Source organism: Lissotriton helveticus, chromosome 7 (genome assembly GCF_964261635.1).
Source record: "Lissotriton helveticus chromosome 7, aLisHel1.1, whole genome shotgun sequence".
Lineage (NCBI taxonomy): Eukaryota > Metazoa > Chordata > Amphibia > Caudata > Salamandridae > Lissotriton > Lissotriton helveticus.
This window is the reverse complement of record NC_136068.1, coordinates 1322516027-1322535958: the sequence shown is the minus strand read 5'-3', so window position 1 is coordinate 1322535958 and position 19932 is coordinate 1322516027. Positions and strand designations below refer to the sequence as shown.

Below are 19932 nucleotides of genomic sequence, written 5' to 3'. Positions count from 1 at the left end.
GGGTAGAATGTTCGGCAAAATATTCGAAAGCGTGGCTGAGTTATGAAAATTTAGCACAACACAGTCACCCTTCCATTTTTTGGGATTGTTCCCAATCCAAGTAACCCTCCTTGCCGTTTTGACTTCATCAGCTACCTGCTGTTCTCCCCCCTGTGCCATCCTCATATTGGTTGAGAGCCAATGTAGTGCCTTGCTTGTTAGAGATGAAGTTGATTCTGTGTGGTCAGGTGATAGAGTGGGGACATTTGCTAGTACTAAAATCAGAGGCGCAGCTTCTAGTACAAATTGTGAAGAATCACTCTAAAGGCTATAGGGAGCTGGTGCAAGCGGTGGGTCTATAGGTACCTCTTTTTCTGGTTCTTGGATGGTAGGTCCATTTTGTGAATTCTCAGTCTCTATTGGAGGTGCGTCTGATTCTATCCCACCCATACTGTGTATCTCTTGGCAGACCAGCTGCTTTGTAACACTCTTTGAGACAATACCTATTGCGTCAGTTAATGTGTCTTGAGTACTTCCCAATTTTTTAATTACTGCAGTAAGTTTGTCAATTTTGCTGATCAGAGGCTTGATAAATGTCTGGATTTTCACCTCTAACAGCTCTGAGATTTTGGACAGTAGAGCTTCATCCAGTAGCTCCCTGGTATTTTCCTCATACTCCAGGCATTTGTTTTTAGATTTTGGTGGTGGGGTAGGTTTATTCTTCCCTGGCCTCCCCCCCCGCGATTTTTTTGCATCTTACGGCACGCTCTTACTGCCCTTGTTGCCCTCTTTACAGACGGTGCTTCTTCCATCACATTGTCAGTAAGTATGTCCACATCAGTGTCCGTGTGAATCTCCATGTCGGCCCCATTAGTGCCACTTATGTCCATACTTGCATTGTCTGTGGAGTCAGTTTCGCCAGTAATGATAATAGCGTCTTGTTGTATAGCATCAATTGTTTGTGGGGTAGCAGAGGGTCTCATGGAGGGGAGGGTAGGAGACTGATATAGGCCCAATGATTGTCTACGATCGCTATTTATCTTGCTTACCACCGGGACGAGATAGCTGTCCACGGTGTTCTTAGGTGTATCCGGTGCCTTGGGAATGTTCTTTTTAGACATAATTGTGAAGCAAATTGATTCTTTCTTGTGACTATGTAAAGGTAAAAGTGAAGGGACACTTGAAATAAGAAGATCTTACTTCGATAGCAGAACTGGTGGCGCTTTTCTCTTCTTTCTTTTTAGGTGATATGTTGAAAGTGTGTAGACTTTTCTTGGCACATTCCCTGCAAAACCAGGCCGTAATAGATATAAAGGGGGTGGCCTAGCCTTGCCTCCTCTGGCCTCTGAGGGCCCGCCCTTTGCCCGGGCTTCGCTCCGGGCGTCCCGCGAGGCGGTGGTGACGCTGCTTTTATGCGCCTCCTGGCGCTTCCACTGCACGCGGACCCCAGCAGGGCTTCTGGGGATCGTAGTCCCGCCCCTCGCCAGTCTCCGCTCGGCAGCTCCCGCTGTAGGTGGTGAAAGCGGTGGAGCGGCGGGAGACTGGCGGGCGGGTCCGCGGAGGGCTGGACAGTCAGTATTTTACAGGAGCACAGCGAGAGTCCTCAAAAAGTAGCTGGACACAGGAAACAGACAAGAAATCTGAAGTGCCTGGTGTGACTAATCCTTATGCACACCAGACTCTGTGCCTGAGCACAACCTGGACCATTAGGGACCAATCGGGGAGCCTCATCCTAGCGAGAGGTTCCCCTGTATTACTCCACATTCATCGCCTGTCCCCTAGTTGACCCTCATCGCAGTGGACCAACTGCCCTCTCCACACCTGGCCCCCCCCGCAGACATCTTGAGCTAGGTAATAGCAAGAGAGATTTACTAGGTTGAAGAAACACTTTCAAGACAGATCAGAAGCGGGTCAAGGGACTGTGTGACTCCTTTGTGTTTTGAGACCTGTGGGTGAACTTACAGAGTGGTTGCTAACCTCTCCCTTGTTTACATCTACCTCAAAATTAAAACTGCTACATATTCCCGCCTGCTTCTTGAGGAACCAGACTGAGTGTGACTTTGGCCGCGTGTGGTTCAGTGTCCGGGGTACCAGGTTGGTTATCTTCCATCCGGGGTATAGGACAATCGGGGTGAACCAGAGGAAGGAAGGAGGCTTGGGCCACGGAGTCTGCAGAGGGTGGAAGTTGACCTGCTGGGTACCAGTGGCACTGCATTAGAGTTGATATGTGTGTGTAAGAGCGTGTCGTATGACTGGCTGATACCTATTGCATCCTGTAGTGGGGTGGAGTGATTGTGTGTGAGTGTGAGTGATCATGTGTGGACTGCCTGCGATTCATGACACTGGCAGGTGGTGCCACATTATACGTTGATTGTTGCCTTTTGACATTGGGTTTTACTGTTTGACTCCGAACCGCAGTGCTGCTAAAAAAGTTCTATTTTCTGTGTATTTACATAATTTTTATATCATGCTCTGTAGAGGGGTGCTCTCCCCCAATTGAGTGGTGTTAGATAAGAAATTGTCCACAGTGTGCATACTGTTGAATTCATAACAATACGAGTGGGCCTAGTACCTTCAGATATATTTCAGAATGTGTTATATGCCCAAAAGTATATGATGGTCATGTTATATTGATTGAATATGTGTGCTGAATACCATTTTTTTATATACATCCTGTGTGAAGTCTCTTTTATGACGCTCAGTGTATTTATCGCGAGTGGCTGCTGTACCTTTGCTTTACACATTGCCTCTGTAGTGAGACGGACTGCTCGGTGCCAAGTTACCCAAGGGTGAGCATGGGTTATACAGTGAGTGTAATCATCTGCCCTTGACAGGAGCAGTAGTTCTGCCTGCCTGGGGCCATCCCTTCAGACAACCAGACACTGCCAGTTTCAACTCTCCTCTCTTCTTGAATTCCACAAGAAGCTGAAGACCTAGTTTCTCAATTAACCAATTTATCATAGGCAGGACTAAGCACACACACCTGCTCAGTGCCAACAATGGTATTTCTAATCTCTCCTAATCCAACATTTCCCCTAATGTTGATTAGATTGGAATGGGAACGATAAATCTAACCCCTGCAAAGTCCACCGCTTTCACTTCTGTTGCTGAGATTGTAGAGAAAAGAGTGGCGTGGGATTAGTAAATCTAATTCCTCAAAAGGCCAACACTTTCCATATTTTTGCTAATGTTGGATTTAAAATAGTACATTTGACTCCTTTAAAATCCAGCACTTTTGCCTGGGTTTTTATTTTGGGTTATTGTTATTTTTCAATTTGTTTTCTTTAATGTTCATATTATTTATCAAAACAATTAATTTATTATTTGAATTGTATTTTTGTTTTTTATATTAGTTAATTTTTTTAATCAGGGTGATATATGTTTTTGTTAATGTTTGTTAGTTCCCATTTTTAAGTTATTGATATTTCAATGTTCTTTTATTTAAAAAAATACAAATATAGTTTAAATATTTCTTTGTATACATGTATTTTATTCATATATTTAGTTCATATTAATAAAGACATTTTTTTTACTAGCTTTCTTTTTTTAATTAACTTTCATGTATGGTTTTCCTATATATGTTTGTTAATTGTAACTGTTTGGTAAAGTAATGTTTTTTTTAATTGTTTGTTATTTTTTTTTAATTTAATTTTGTAATTTATATTCTAAATAACTTACATATAATGGTAGATAGATAGCTAGCTAGATGACAGGCAGATAGATAGATAGATAGATAGATAGATAGATAGATAGATAGATAGATAGACAGATAGAATATTTTATGTTTATTGACCTTTTTTTGATGATATTCTGTTTCACAATATTTTTACTCAATAATTTGTTAGTTTACATACAAAGTATATAAATTTGATAATTTTGTAGACCATATTTTTGACATGATTCAAAAAGAGTGGGTAGTAGTGGAAAAAAATCACCCCTCGTACTCAAGATATGCTATTTAGTGGGCAAATAAGTAAATCACTAAGTATATAAGATACATTATTCAGAAAGATGGTGCTTAAAAGGTAGTCCCACATTTTACTACCAAAGGTGTGAGAGGACGTTGGACCAAAGGCCAAATGTGCTAATACAGCAGAAAGGAATACCACAGCACTCCACTTAGAGTATACACAAAACAAAAACAATCCAAACCGTAACAGCCAGGCTGTCATCGATGTACAACAGGATGGATATAACCTGTGGAACAAGATTTTACTTGGAAACACTCGAATTACATTTTCTATATTAAAGAAAACTTCTTGCTTCAAGACAAATTCTTACTGTTTGGATTTTATTTGTTTTGTGTATATTCAAAGTGGAGTACTGTGGTATTCCTTTCTGCTATGTTTTTGACATTCTGGTGTCACATTATGGTTGTTCTTGATGTTCTGTCATACAATCCATGAAGGTACAGAGATGCGGAGTGAGTTAAGAACAGTAAGTCTATATTTTCCTATATATACTTGCTTTCATGATATGTTTGTAAGCTACATTCTAGCTACAATATTTTGCCAGTGTGGTGTTTCAATTTGATATTCTGGTAGAATGCTATTAGGAATGTTTTCTCTTTTCCTGTACTACACATGTGCAGCGCGAATCTTTCTATTTCTTGCTCCAGAATGTTTATGGGTGAGACATCCTGCAGCAGGTAATGCAGATGAAATGCTACGCCCTCACGTGACATTAGTAGGTGCGAGTGGGGTTGCTCCCTTTCTAAGAAGAATTTGTTCGAAATTCTCAATATGTGTTTGTATAACATGACAATTGACCCTCTGTTTTTTTAATAATCGTTTATAAATAATATAGATAACTCTCAAATACAATGTAAGTTTTTGTTCGTTCTTTATGTTTATGTTTCAAAATGGAAAAAGAGCCAGATTTCACATTTTTCCCACCTTTTCACTGCACGGACATAAAAGTACAGGCCAGGCTGGTAAAATTCCTGTCTGGTGGCAACCCTAATTGCCGGGTAGTATAGCCAAATCAGTGCTGGGGGCAGGTGGGCAGAGGAGAGTTGGGGTTGTAAGGGAGGATACTGCCACTGGGATAGGTGGACAGTGTGTGAGAGCAGTCTGATGGAGGTTGTGGGAGGAAAGCACGGACCAACAGGGACAGATTTTTGAGTGAGAGGTCTGAATCTGTTTGGCTACCCGAAGATTGCATGCCAGGGATGTCATGGACGAATACTGAGCAAATTTGCAAACAGTGAGGTCTCGCAGTTTTGCACGACCTGTTTCACAATGTGAAAGGGACATGTGGGAGGAAGCAAAGGCATAAGAGACCACCAGGGTCACACTGGCATATAGAGCAATCTGTCCCGCCTGCATTGGAGCGGCGAGAGAAGGGGAAGAGCGCCTTATTAACGAGGTACAAGTGTGCACCGTGTGTGGTAATGAGTCACCACACAGTAGTAGATTCAGAGTAGGTTTATTCTCAAGAAAGAACAGCTTAACAACCACAAGGAGAATGGAGGCAGCTTTCCTGTGTAATTCTCTAGCAACTGACCGGTGTCTTAAGTGTAAACATTCTCGGTGACATCAGGTCGTTCTAAATGACATCAGATGACTTCAAGATATGGAATACCACACACCTCCCCCCTTTTAACGAAAAACAAAAAAAACAAAAAAAATTAAAAAAACAAAAAAAAATTAAAAGTAAACAGTAAAAGATAAATCAAAACAACGTTTTTAAACTTTAACATAATCTTTGAACTTTAAAGGAACGTTTTTTTACACGTTCACTACGTCTTAAAGAAGTTTCATGACAATTCCCATTCAGTGAATGGTTATTCATTTCAACATTGACATCTGCTCTTACATTGGAATTGACCACCACATCAGAATTGTTTACAAACTTACTTTCAAGATTGTCATAAACTTCATGTGTGCCAGAAAAACCACCCGAACTGTGTTCTGATACAATCTTCTCTTGCAAAGAAATCTTTTGAGTGAAAGGAACAACAGTAGTCTTACATAAAGAAATTCTTCGTAAATTCCAAATTTTGCCTCCTTCTACTCTAACAGCTTTGCTGAAAACTTCAATTACTTTAACAGGATCAGACCATCTTGATACCCTTCTGTGTAATAAACCACCTAATTTCACACGTACAAAATCACCAATTTTTAATCTGCAAACATTATACTTTCTTTTGGGGCAGTGTTGGACCATTTTCTCCTGGTGTTTACTAATTTTGTCTTTCAATTCTTTAAAGTCTAACTCATAAGAAGAATTACTTTTTAACCACCAAGGTAAGAGACGAGAACCTGGTTTCCTGCCGCGTAACAACTCAAAAGGAGATAAACCAGTGACAGAGTTGGGAGATAAACGATAAGTTAGTAAAGTTGTTTGGAGAGCTTTCTTCCACTTTAAACCACTTTTCACAGCTAACTGGCAAGATTCTTTAATAACTCTGTTAAATCTCTCGACTTGGCCATTAGATTGTGGAAAATAATTTGAGGTTCTCTTATGTGTAATGCCACATTTAGTGAGATTTGAAATCTCAAAAGAATTGCTGCATACTACTTTTCTTATGACTTCTTCTTGAGTCTTGATCCGTTCATAGCTTGACTGGTAGTAAGCTTTCCTTCGTTGAATAACGTGTGAACGCTGTCTTCCCAGGTACTGGAATCTCCCAATCGTCACCAGTAAACGTGTGGTAATGAGTCACCACACAGTAGTAGATTCAGAGTAGGTTTATTCTCAAGAAAGAACAGCTTAACAACCACAAGGAGAATGGAGGCAGCTTTCCTGTGTAATTCTCTAGCAACTGACCGGTGTCTTAAGTGTAAACATTCTCGGTGACATCAGGTCGTTCTAAATGACATCAGATGACTTCAAGATATGGAATACCACACCGTGTTGCTGCAGCTCCCGCATGCTGGATCTCCTGAGGGTTACAGCAAAAAAATGATGGACAAAATGCTGACAATGCAAACATTCTCCCCCAGTCAAAAGATCTGAGTTAAATCCATCGTTCTTTTGGCCACTACGCCATCCCAGTTTGGACCCAGCCATACCAAATCAGTCTTGACCCTGTGCCCCAAGCATACTGGCATACTGGGAGACAGACCCTGAAACCGGTCCTAGGATGCTTGTTTCCGGTCCAGGAAGGACCTGGCCTGGCAGTTCGGTCTGGACTGTTCCCATGGGGCACAGGGTCAAGACTGAGTTGCATATGGCTGGGTCCAAACTGGGGTGGCGTAGTGGGCAAACGAACGATGGATTTAACCCAGATCTTTTGACTGGGGGAGAATGTTTGCATTGTCAGCATTTCGTCCATCATTTGTTTGCTGTAACATGGATCTCCTGAGGGAGCAGCTGTAGAATAGGCTGCCTACATGCTGATGCCCCCTGCGGCCATAAGTACACAACTAGCAAAACTAGGCATGGTCCGCAACAGTGGGAAGGCTGCCGTGGCCTATATATGGCGAGGCACCATTTACTGTAATGACTTGCAGCGGCGGCCCCGACCAGGGTTACAAGTGTGCAAAGAGTGCCCTGCATTGCGTTCCCCACCTGCAGCTCGTACCTGGAGAGAGACTGCTGCAATTGTGACGGAGCAATGGCAGCGCCACCTAATGGTGGCTCATAGCACCGCATCCAACGTACTCGTATTAGGCAACTCCGATTTGGCCAAAAAAACAAGCATTAGACAATAGGTCTTGCCTTTGGGACCTTATAAGTCTTTAATTATGCAGCACTATATCCTTGGTGCAACATCAACTGTTACATGCTAAACACTTATAATGTCCCAAAGGCGAGACCTATTTGCTATGCCAATGCTTGTTTCTTTGCGTTTTACTCTGACCCCCGGCCCCCTTTCACCTTCCTTTTGTATTTGTTTTCGAGGTTTTTATTTTATCGGGCTATTACCCCAAGTTTTTTGTATTCAAGGGTAATTGATCCAAGAAAAACATACTTAGTTGGCATCGCCAGCGCCAGAGTCGCCAAAGTGTCGGGATCTTTGAACACCTGTAGGTATGGTGCACAACATTATGGGCGGATGTAGAGGGTGGTATTGAACAATCTCCAGATTATTAGCATAGGTGGAGTAAGTGGTAAATCCGCAGTGGAATCCGCAGGCAGAATTAACTCCAAATTACCTGTAAACTGGACACGCTTTCCCTATTATCACCCTACTCATAGCCAGGCACTTATTTTTCTTGTGAAATGAGAGTCCACACTATGGTACCCCATTGGTAAATCCACACTCCCATCCTGCCCCTCTACCCCCACCTTTAAGTGATGTCAGAACAAGAAAGTGCAAAAAGAAATCAGTTTAAAGTCTTCAAAAACCCACAAGTTTCAAAACGTTTTCCCAATTTCAGCAAGGAGTTGAGGTTGATATTCCCTGATTTTACACGACAACAAAAAGCATAAACCCACCTAAAGTCCTAAAACATGTCTGAGTGTCTGATGCTGTGCCAGGGGCACCCACTCACTTGGGGGAGGGGGAGGTGGGAAGGGCGACCGCTTTCTTGGTAAAGAGAAAAATAAGCTTTGCTAAAATAATTTCCTTTTTCCCTTTATTTCTTTAGAACTTTCCCCAGTATAGAACAGCTTAGCTCTGATTTAAGGCTGTTGTTCCTGGGGGCCAATGAAAGGCTGTCGATCAAAGGTGAAGAAAAAGAGCCGGGGGTGTAGTCTGCACATGAGTCACTCAAGCTACTAGCAGGAATCCTTAGCAAATCCTCATCAAACAAACGCAGACACCCCCTTTCACCTGGCAGCTCTGGCGTAATTAGCTCACCGAAAGCTGGGAGCTTTTTCTGCCTTTTGGGAGCATAAATCACAAGCGGTCTGCACTTTTCAAGGATTCATGCTTGTGGCAGCATCCACGTTGTGGGAGCGAGCAGCGGTACGCAGGGGCCATCTGTTTGTAATTAACGTGGCTGCTCTGCTGCTCGCTCCCGCAAGGTGGATGCCGCCACAAGTACGAGTGCTTGAAAAGTGAAGACCGATTCCTAAAGGCCCTCTCCTGGAGCAGCGAATGCATGCTGCCTAGGCGAGACCTAAAAAACGAGAGCGCCTGGGAAAATGAGCTATTGGCTGCAATCTGCACACAGCTTGAACATAAGAAGACTACTCGCATCTAAGGCCCACAAACAGTAGTAAAAGCTGCCATCCCCTTCTTTTTGGCATCATCGCTCCTCAGAGCTCTTTGGCAATCCAGCACTAGCACCACGACTGCTACAAAAGCTACACTGAGTTTAACTTGGCCTCTGTAAAAGCAAATGAGATGCTTCCCCTACTGGTGGACAGTGGTACTGCCCCTGCTGCTGTTTACTGGCAAGAGGAGACATTTCTTGAGTCAAGGGCCACACTTACATGCTCGCCCCATGATAGTCACTGTGTACAAAAGTACAAAACAAAGGCCCCACTGCACGCAGGAGAATGAGTGGAAGAGACCAAGTGCTGACCCCAGAACCCCCAGCATGTCAAGTTAACTGATGTATCTGTAGAAGATGAGGCATGAAGGTGAACAACCTCTGCACAACCCATGAGGGCGAAACCAGAGTCACTATTGGACAAGTACGCCAGGCTCAGTGACCCAAAACACAAACTGGCGCTACTACAAATGAGAGAGCATGCCACGGGAGGACAGTAACAGGTTAGTACTGTCAATCAAGGAGAATCAGAATGGTGAACCTTGCAACACCACCCAACAAAGGACTTACTGCTGCCCCAGCCAGAGATTGGCCCACAGTCTAGCACCCCTGGGATGAAAAGAGGATCGCAGTTGCCGAGCAGGATGAGGGAAAGAGCAATCTGACTTCACACCTGCACCACAGAGACTTTGAAGCATCCCAGAAAGCACCTAGGTTGCATGGTGCCATCTGCCCAGTACAACCCACTAAAGAGACTTAGAAACCCAGAGGCATCACACTAGGTGCACAAGCCTGCCAGAGGGACACAACCCCAGCACTCTCGCTCATGCCATGGTGGAGACTGCAGCGGTAGGAGAGAGCAGAGATTGGATGAAAGAGCATTGCACGACCCCTGGTGCTAAACTGCTGCCAACGTTTGCTGCAACAGAAGAGAAACTGCTAGTTCTCTCTGTGATGAAGTGAGAAAAGCATCATACAAACGCTAGTGGCAAGTGCTCATCACTGAAAGAGAGAAGAGTAGGCATACAGGGAGTCAGAAGGAGGAAGATTGGCACTATTCCACACATCAAGACAAGTATGGAGCTGCCTACCTTCAACTCACATGCATGCACAGCGCTCCCCGGAGGAAAGGCCTAGCATGGTATGAACGCAGGAAGGAGATTGTGCTCAACCCAAACTTCATTAGCACTGCCCCACAGTGGTCCAAAAACTGTGCAGAGAGTGTCCTCCCCCATGCTGCCTTAAGACGGAGTTGTCAGTGACCCAATATGGGCAACAGGAGAGTTGCACATCTCGAGTGGCAAGCTGCCACCACCACAGCTCCCCACTGCCAGCGGAAGAAATTCCTAAAAAAGGGAACACCCAGGAAGAGGAACTTCAAGAAGTCCTCAGAAGAGAAAACACAAGAAATGTGGCTCCCTTGGTGTCCCTCAAGGATCCATTCTCTCTCCCGCACTCTTCAACCTCTTTATGGAACCCCTTACTCAAACAAGAGAAAATCTACTACCACCTATATGCTGATGACACCCAATTGCACTACAAAATAAAATCCCATGCTCATATCCTGCACCTCAACACGGCCTTAACCAAGATCCAAACCTGGTTCCACAACAATCATCTGAAACTCAACCCAAACAAAACTGAGATCATCCTCTTCTCTCCCAAAAACAACCCTCTCCCCATCCAATCGTGGATCGCTGACCACAATGTGCTAAATTGAACTCTCTCCTCTGCCGATTCGGTTACATTTCTAGGCATCACCATCAACAATAATCTGAAACTAAATTCCCATGTCAAGAACTCAGCAAAAAGCACACTTTTCACTCTCCGGCATCTCAAAAAAATCAAACCTTTTATCCCTGATGAAGACTTTATATTGATTATCCAGTCTCTCGTCCTATCTAAAAGAGATTATGGTAATGCCCTTCTCTCTGGCATCCCCAAAATCCACCTGGCCCTAATCAAATCCGTTTTTAACCTAGCAGCCAGGCTAACAACAAACTGTAGACGCTTTGATCACATCTCCCCTGCTTTCAAATCCCTCAAGTGGCTCCCCATAGAAGGCAGTTCCTCCTATAAAATTGCCTGTATCACTCACAAAGCACTTTACCAGAAGGTCCCATCCTACCTTTCAACTAAACTTAAAAAAGCTGGCTGTGCCCGAACACTGAGAAGCACCAACACTCTTCTTCTCATACCCCCCTACTCACAAAAAGTTGCTTCAAAATTCCGCTCCTTCTCTGGTAAGGCCCTATCCATTTGGAATGCCCTACCCAAAGACCTTTGTTGCAACCTCTCCTACTCCAGATTCAAAAAAGAACTTAAAATTCATTTTCTCACTAAATTTTGGGGAATTTAATTAATTATCGGATACCTAGTCTCTCTGACTACCTCTCCCTCTTCCTCTTTAGACTTCCCCCATCCCACATTCACTCCCTTCTCCTTTTTCTCTTGTCCCCTCACCCCCATCACCTATCTTTGCCACCCACTTCCTATCATGTCCTTTGAACCCTCCTTGACATACTATTACCCTAACTTCTCCCATTATTCTTTTTGTTTCGTATTTGTTTTCCTTTTTCTGTTTTGAGCACCTGTACATCCTGTTTTGTTCAAATGCTATGATTGTTCTTTATTGTATACTACCACTGCTGATGTAAAGCGCTCTGATACCCTCGGGTGGAGCTAGCGCTATATAAAACCTTCAAAATAAATAAATAAATAAAATAAAAAAAGAGAACCATATCAGCGACTGCCCTGATCATCGCTAAACCGGATCTGACAGCTCAGCAGCGCAAAAACATCCAGGCACAAGGATGCAGATGCCTCTCCAAAGGAAATGCAAACACCTGGCCACCATCACTCCCAGCGGTTGGCGAATAGTTAAAGAAGACCTGCAGCCATCTGGGCAAGTAGTCACCACCCGTCGTTCAGGTACCCCATGTAGCTGCCAACCCCATCATGCAAGTCCATATCAAGTGCGTCAACACTACAATACCTTGGAGTATCGAACAATTGAACTGGAGTCCTAAACCATTGCCATAGCAACTGATAAGAAACATCAGTGACCTCCTGCTCACCTGGCTTGCATCTGGATCCTGTTAGAGAGAGCCAAGCATCATGAGCATTTAGGGCCTAATTACGAGTCTGGCAGTCCAAGGAACGCCAGACTCGTGGTGGCGGAGCGGTGGCGGATCCAGCCACTGCTCCACCGGCGGTCCCACTGCCCAATTATGACTCAGGCAGTCAGAGTGCCCTAGGACCGCTGACTCTGTCAGGAAACTGCTGTTTCCTGGATTAAGAATGGTGGTCAGAGGCCGCAATATGCTTGGTGGGATCGTCACAGTCCCGACAAGCATATTACGAGGTTCCACCACCATGAAAATCCTGGCGAAGAAGAAACAAAGGAGGGCCCTGCAGGGCCCCCCTGTTCCTCAAACATATGTTGATGCACACAGGGGGGCATAACATGTGTCCACCTGTGGGCATGCACATAGGTTCCTGCACGGCATGGACTTTCGAGTCCATGCCATGCAGAAACCTTGTGAGGCGTTCCCATTGTGGTGCCTTTTTAAAAGGCACCACTGCCTTTAAAAGGGCACAGCATTGGCAGTTCGGGCTGGACTGTTCCCATGAGGCACAGGGTCAGACTGATTTGCATATGGCCATGTCTGAACTGGGGTGGTGGAATGAGCTAAAGAATGATGATGGATCATACCCAGATTAGTTGACTGGGGGTGAGTGTTTGATTTGCTTAAACGCTCCGTCCATCATCCCCCGTGGTACAGAATGGGAACTGCCACTCCGCCCGCCTGACAGACCACTAATAAGTAGTAATCTGGCAGGCAGGCGGCGGCGAGGATCTTCGGCAGAGTGGTGATGCGGCGGTTTGCACCAGCGTGCCACGCTCGGCTGAAAGGGCGTAATGAGGCACTTAGAGTGTCCCACCACTCCTCCCCCTGTGACTCCAGCCCCGCTCCCGCCCTAACATAGCCCCTTAGTGAAAAATAAAATGATAATAACAGGGTTATTATCATTTTCTTTTTCTTTTCTCCTGCTCTGAGAGTAGTGGGGCGACGCCAGTGCTTAATTTGAGCAGGAGCTTTCCGGTACTGAGCACCGGAACTTGATTGGTTTCCGGTGCTCGGCACCGCCACCTAAATGTCAAAACCACACTTAGGGCAGTGAGCCACAAGGTGGCACTGCTAATGTAATTTAGAGATGAGCAGTATAACAGTTGTGTTTGATAACAATATACATTAAAAAATTTAAAAATGACTAATACCTGCCACCCCAGCCATTCCTTTAGCTTTGGGGGCCTGGAATAATCTGAACTGTTGCATTTACATGCGAGAGAGATGATTAGTAGTTGTTTTGGCAGCGATGACAGGGGCGATGGGTGGTTCAAGCTGCAGTGGCCTCCTGGTCAGAGCCCTGGCACTTAATATTTTACAAATTAAGCACTGCTTAGCGGAGGAGCCGCCCCTAATTAATCGCACACAATGATTTTTGTGAACCTGGCCCCTCTTGTTTGTGCTGGCTGCTCTGTTCTGTGCATGTAGGATCTCGGACTGTTGAAAGAGTGAGTGAATGAATGTGCAAGTGAGGTAGATTGTGAAATACGGTGAGACATTGTGCAGGTATTACAAAGGGGTGCAGACTGACCTCTAGGGGACGATAACTTACTGACCAAGCGGGAAAGCTCAAGGTAGAAGCTAGCAGGGTGAGCGGGTCCTGCATAGCACAATAACACCAAGTGAATGGCCTCTAGGCGCTCCCTGATGAACCGAAAGGATCCGTGTTGTACAAAGCAGTTTAATACCGGCTTCAATGTGCTTCAGGATTGAACAACTCAGGGCACCGAAGCCCAGGCACCAGGTCACTGCCAGCTGTCGGGCACCCAGACCCGACCGGGGGAGGAGCTGAAGGGGTGAGGGGGAGGGGGGTGAGGGTGAGGGAGGGGGGCTTGAGGAAGAACGCACAGGTAGACCGACGCAATAACTGAGGCACAGTCCCAGAATCTGTTTAAGGGTATAGGGTTAGATCGATAACATCGGAGAGAAACAAGAACACACCCCATTGAGCCTCTCGGGTCTACCAACAGAGACCCCCACCTCCCCACACACACATCTACATGAGCTCAGATCATTGCACCCCACAAAAGCCATACCCGTTCAAATCCCCCGTCAATCCCAGCTAAACTCACGCCCGGTGAGTATGGATACCGCGCCACGCAGACGTGATCATGCGCTGTCAATCTTTCTGCGTCCGTCTTTCTTCCGTGTGTCCGTCCATCTGTTTATCTCAACTCCCATCCAGCTGTTTACATGTTTATCCATCCTCGCCCGGGCTCGAGAGGGGAGGCCGATAGGAGCAGGTGGATGGAAAGGTAAGGAGATTGGAAGGATGGTGTTGGAGGGAGAGGAACGTGTGGAGAGATGTGTGGAAGAGAGAGAGGAAGAGGAAGAGAGTGAGGAACATTGCCGAACAAGCTCATAACTTGCAAGATTTCCAGGTATAGCTTGACAAGAGAGCCAGGCAGATAGATCCAGCGACAGGTGAACAGGATGACAACAGGGACAGGAAGTTTGATGGACACATTGACAAATACAGCTTGAAGGATGAAGTGATTGACAGCAGAGACCGAGACTGGTGGAGAGATGAAAGAGGCAGACTGGCTGATTGACAGGTGAACAGATAGAGCGATTGACAGACGCAGACTGTAGATAGACCGATGTTACGCGGAGGTTTCGGGGGCAGGCAGGCGGCAGACACGTTGACTGACAGAGGGCATGTGAATATGACAGGTGAAATGCAAACCTATAAATAGAGTGACAGGTACGGTGGATATCAAGATTGGCTGAGCTGAGTAATAGAGACTGGTATAACGGCGAGACGGATGACAGGTGCGCAGACAGACGGATGGACAAAGAGCCCCCGGGGAAGGAGGATTCTCACCCCGCAGGGCGGGGCTGCACATCAGTGGAACATCTCACCCCTCTTTACTTCTTAGCACGTCATTTATTGAACATGGCACATAGAAAAAACAACACCAACCTCTCTCGGCAAAGTGTAAAACCAACAGAGACAAATGCCGACAGTGCTTCCAATAGAACAAACAACAAAGTGCATCAAAGGACCCCATACATGGGGTCACGCGTACGAGAAAAGGGTTCACTCTAAATACTGTCGAGTTTTATTCAAGAGGCTTGGATCTAAATGATGTCGCGGTTTAGGGAAAAGGCGTGGCTCTGTGGCTCAGGATGTTGTCAGGGTTAGTGGCAAGGCAGGGGGCAGGATGCTGCCGAGGTTTGGGAAAGAGGCGTGTCTCGGGATGCTGCCGAGGTTTGGGAAAGAGGCGTGTCTCGGGATGCTGCCGAGGTTTGGGAAAGAGGCGTGTCTCGGGATGCTGCCGAGGTTTGGGGCGAAGGCTCGGCTCAGGGTGCTGCCGAAGTTTAAGGAAGAGACTTGTCTCAGGATGCTGCTGAGGCTCGGGATACGGTGGGGGTTTGCGGACGGCATGGGTCAGGATGCTGTTGATGTTTGGGAAAGAGGCGTGGCTCGGGATGTTGTTGAGGTGTGGGTGAAAGGCGTGACTCTGGATGCTGTGGAGGTTTGGCAAAAGAAGCGTGTCTCGGCTGCTGCGGAAGTTTGGGGGTAATGGCGTACCTAGGAATGTTGTTGAGGTTTGGGGGAGCGGCGTGGCTCAGGATGCAGTCGAGGGTTAGGGAAGAGGCGTGCCTGAGAGCGCTGTGGAGGTTTGGAGAAAGGTGTGGCTCGGGATATTTTTGCGGTTTGGGGGGAAGGAGGCTGGAGTGGGCCAGGATGCTGTGGAGGTTTGGTGAAAGGCGTGCCTCAGGGCGCTGTCATTGTTTGGTGAAAGGCGTGCCTCAGGATGCTGTCATTGTTTGGTGAAAGGCGTGCCTCAGGGCGCTGTCATTGTTTGGTGAAAGACGTGCCTCAGGATGCTGTCATTGTTTGGTGAAAGGCGTGCCTCAGGGCGCTGTCATTGTTTGGTGAAAGGCGTGCCTCAGGATGCTGTCATTGTTTGGTGAAAGGCGTGCCTCAGGGCGCTGTCATTGTTTGGTGAAAGGTGTGACTCAGGATGCTGTCATTGTTTGGTGAAAGGCGTGCCTCAGGGCGCTGTCATTGTTTGGTGAAAGGTGTGACTCAGGATGCTGTCATTGTTTGGTGAAAGGTGTGACTCAGGATGCTGTCATTGTTTGGTGAAAGGCGTGCCTCAGAATGCTGTCCATGTTTAGGGACACGTCTTAGCGTCTCAGATCAGGATGGCTGTGTTGAGGAAAGCTATGGCTCATTGTGCAGTCAGGGTGGGGGGAAAGACATAGATCAGGATGTTGTCGATCTTTGGGAATGAGGTCTGGCTCAGGATGCTGTCGACAGGGGCATCGTTATCATTAGGGCAGAAGGTGCAGTGGCACCGGGGCCCATAAATGTGAGGGGCCCGCCGCACCCCAATTATATCGGGCTTTACTGCCATGTAATGGCGGCATTTACCTTGTTAGCATTGGGGTCCCTGGCACAATTGCTGCGCCGCTGTCTGTCGAGGTTTAGGGAACAGATTTGGCACAGAATGCTTCAGGGAAAGGCATGGCACAGTACACAATGGGGGACAGGCTTGGCATAGGAGGCTTGGCACACTCTTCTTACAATGTGTGGAGGAAAGACGGAGAAATATGCTCTTTTTAGAGTTAGGGAAACGCCTGTCAAAATCGTTGAACTTTATTGAAGATGCTTGGCTCAAAATTCTTCCAGGTTTTATGGCAGAGGCCTAGCCGAGTGTATTGGTGATTACTGGAGAAGAAAGCTTGGCACACAATCGTGATGATGGCATAGGAAGCTCCAGAGGGGAAATATGTTTTTGTGTTTTAGGACAGAGGTTTGCTAAAAATGCAGAGAATTGATGAGAGGGCTTGCTTATGGTACTGACAAGGTTTGGTGAATGAGCTTGCCATGCTCAGCAGGTTTGTTGAACAGGACTGGCAATGTGCTCTGTCAAAGTTAGGGAAGAGACTGAGGGGAAAAGCTGTCAGGTTCAGTGAGAAGGTGAGGCTCTCAATGCTATCAAGGTCTGGGAAAGCGACTTAGCACAGTGTGTAGTGGCGGTACAAGCCCTATCCAGGGTTTGGAAAGAGCCTTGGGAAAACCTGAATGTGGGATTTAAAGAATAGGCCTCACCCGGTGTACTGTCAAACCATTTAGAGAAGTCTGCTCGAAGTGCTGTCCAGGGTCCTAAAAGAGGAGGTTGTCAGAGCAGAGTATAAGCTACAACCAAGTCTGTTATTGGTCCCAGGCGTGCGCGCTGCGCCCTTCTCCCCGGATGAGCCCACCATGGCACCGAATAGTGCACAATCTCACTTGCAGGGTCTTTGTTTTGATCGAATATTCCTCAAGTCTTAAAGAGTCAGGGCGTGAATTGTTCTCAGATCAGTCCCTAGAGCAGTTCTGTCTGTTGAGTGCCCAGCCCTGGGCTCAACAGATGCTGCAGCTGTTGGTCTTGTTCATGGGTGGCCTCAGCAGGTTTTCCCTGGGGATGGTCTCCCTCCTTCTCCTCAGGGCAGGGCTCAGGCGGCTGGGCAGGTTGACCTGTTGGAGCAGCTCCTTGAATACTTCCAGCACGTTCTTGTTCTCCTTGGCTGAGGCTTCAACGAAGCGGTTGTTCCACTCCAGCTCGACCAGCGACAGCGTCTCCTCGGTGGGGATCTGACGGGCCTCCTCGGCGTCCACCTTGTTGCCCACCACAACGATGGGGACCAGCTTGTCCTCCTTGAGCTCCAAGATCTCTTCACGGAGGCTCTTCACGGCCTGCAGGGACTCCGCGTCGTCGATGGCGTACACCAAAGCGAAGGCGTCGCTGTTCTGGATGGAGAGCTTCCTCATGGCCGGGAAGGAGTAGCTCCCACTGGTGTCCATGATCTCAATGGTGATGGTCATCCCGCCCACCTCGTACTCCTTGCTGTGCAGCTCCTCCACCGTCCTTTTGTACTTGGTCTCAAAGGTGTCCAGGAGGAAGCGGCGGATCAGGGATGTCTTCCCCACCCCTGCCGCCCCTAGGAACACCAGGCGGACCTGGTTCTTCTCTTTCACCTCCAGGGACATAGCGCCGGGCCGGGTCTCCTTGGAAGACCTTCAGAACTTCAAGGGCTCTGGAGCCAGGTGTGGGCTGTGGAGCCGGTTACTTGCTCGCAGCCGGGCAGCTCGCAGAAGCGATTCAAAGCTCCAAGCTCACTCACTCCACGCCCGAGATGGACAAACAGGTGTGAAGCCCAGTTTGCACTGGTGTCCGCCGCTCAGCTCTCCGGTCCGCTGGTGTCTGCCTCAGCGCCTCTCCGCTCTCATGCTCTTTATTTATTCATATTCCCTCAGTGACCGTCCAATCAAACCAGCCCCAGCCTGTGGATAGTGAGACGGGAGGGGGGAGGGGCTAGAGAGAAGGCGGGGTGGGGGGGGAGGATGGACGGAGGCTCTGAGAGAGGTGCCAATCAACAGCACCTTCTCCAAGTGCCGTCCGCGGCGGCACGCGCTTGAGGAGAATGCGTGTGGTCGGGTGCATTTCATCTGCGCGCATTTCAAGAACAAATCCTGCGGGCGCCGACAGATGAGTGGCGCGCGAGACCTACAGGTGGCGGGAATAAACCGAGGCTGGAGGAGGAGAGGATGTGGGAGTGGGACAGTGAAACACGGTTCACAAAGAGCCTCCTGTCAAAAGCTTATCTGCAGGGTCCCAGAGCCGTCTGGGGGAGACGAGGAAGGGACAGTTAGGAAGTCTCATTTGCTACAGTGGCCGGAGGCCACCAAGCTTGGGTGAATGAATAGTCTTTAGTGACACAGCACATGCAAACCGGAGCGCCTCTAGGCGCTTCCAGGCAGAAAAGAAATAGCACGTAATAATAAGATTCTGAATATTTTTAAGCGCGCTCAATTTTGGAAGGCAAATATTTTACGATTCTAAGCATTGTTCCTTTTCCCGTTCTTTACCGCAAGAGAGGGACAGCTAGGGATCGAAATAAAGGGAGAGAGAAAGAAGAAGAGTCAACGAGGGGGAGAGAGCTAAGGGGTTCGGGAGAGAGAGAGGGAGAGGGGGAAAGCGAGGTGGAGAGGAAGAGGGAAAACGGGAGAGAAAACGTAGGAGCCAGAGGGAAAGAAGGTGAGAGTGGCGAGAGACAGAGAAAGGAAGAGGGAGTGGAAGATATCACGAGAGAGAGAGAGAAAAGGAAGAGACATACGTAGAGAGAAGCGAGGATGAGAATGGTAGCCAGAGAAAGAGAGTGTTTGTGAAAGAGAGTAGATTTATGTGTGTTTGTGAGAGTTTCCGTGTTTGGTTATGTGCAGCGCACCTGGTGAGATGTGTTCAGCATCGTCCATTTTTTTGATATGGTAGAGATGTGGCTCTTCTAATCTGCTGACATTTCCAGGGTGTTGAGAGAGCCTGTGTCCAGCCACACTTTCACCTTTCCCCCAGCCGGCTCATCAGGTCGTCATTGCCTCTCCTCGTTGTTCCTTGTCAAACCCTTCCGCAGCAGCTCGATTCCCCTCAAGGTGCCTGGAGTGAGGAATGCAAATTTCCAGTTTCTATTCAGTCCCTAACAATAGAAAATCCCTGCCTCTGAGCGCTCCTCAAACTGGCAGATAAGAGAGCGGAAGGAGAGGCAGATAAGTGCAAAACAGAATGTGCCGTGGCAAAGCAAATATATTGGGCTCCGTTTTTATACTGCGCGGCTTCTGTATTTGCACATAGAGATCTGCTGCACTGATTGTGCATGGCAAGAGGTTTCTTTCTTCCACCTGTTAGCATTCTCAGCAGAGAGGGCAAGGTTTGAATGACCAT

At 47.1% G+C, this 19932-nt stretch overlaps 2 long non-coding RNA genes and 1 pseudogene across 3 annotated transcripts in view; 1 reads left to right on the top strand and 2 right to left on the bottom strand.

The window, feature by feature from the left end:
* LOC144767390 (uncharacterized) overlaps positions 1 to 19932 on the top strand; it is a 195157-nt gene that overhangs the window by 120200 nt on the left and 55025 nt on the right. The gene's annotated exons all lie outside the window — the stretch shown is intronic.
* Positions 1 to 19932, bottom strand: part of LOC144767391 (uncharacterized) — a 159719-nt gene that overhangs the window by 118179 nt on the left and 21608 nt on the right. The window lies entirely within an intron of this gene.
* LOC144767389 (GTP-binding protein Rhes pseudogene) lies at positions 15102 to 18415 on the bottom strand (annotated as a pseudogene). The gene has a single exon (XR_013598185.1). The product of XR_013598185.1 is annotated as a GTP-binding protein Rhes pseudogene (transcript).